The following is a 775-nucleotide window of genomic DNA, read 5'->3' as shown; positions in this document are numbered from 1 at the left end:
AGCTGGACATGGGGCTCAATCCCAGGACCCTGAGATCATGACCTGAGCAGAAGGCAGACGCTTAACTGACAAAGCCATCCAAGTGCCCCCATTTTTCTAATTCTTTTAAATTCTAGTTTAGCAATCTATATTTGTGGAAATTATTCTCAATTTTCAAATTAAGATATAGTTCTTAGTAATTTCTACAAGTTTTGAAAATCTCTTATTTAGTATTCATGTGTCTGCACATCTCAAAATCAGTATTTCAGAAGATCTATTATATCAATTTTGATAAGACATTAGTTTTATGTCTTTATGTCTGTTTTTCTACACTCCATTATATTTGATACAATTCTCATTTCTGCCTTTGTTGGATTGACACTATATCTTTTTTAAAACTCTTGAATTGGACCTGTACAACATAAAATGCCTAGTGATGTATGTAATTTTTAATGTAAATTTATGGCTAACTTATTCCCTCTAAATACTTTTTCATTAAATAAATACAAGTTTGTACAAGAATTTTCTTGTCTTTTCATATACAAAAACTAGTTATCAAAACAGTGACTATCTTTTAGGTTTTTAATATTTAAAAATTTCTGAAAGTATAGTTTTCCATATACTATTATTTGACGTATGATAAACATCTAATTATAAAATATCCTATGGTTTTTGAAAGTTTGTGATATTGTTGCAAAATGAACCTTTTAGAATCTCTAAAAGAAAGGATATTTTTTTATTGGAGTTCAGTTTGCCAACATATAGCATATCACCCAGTGCTCATCCCGTCAAGTGC

This window comes from Vulpes lagopus, chromosome 2 (assembly GCF_018345385.1).
Source record: "Vulpes lagopus strain Blue_001 chromosome 2, ASM1834538v1, whole genome shotgun sequence".
NCBI lineage: Eukaryota > Metazoa > Chordata > Mammalia > Carnivora > Canidae > Vulpes > Vulpes lagopus.
Note: the sequence above shows the minus strand (reverse complement) of the source record.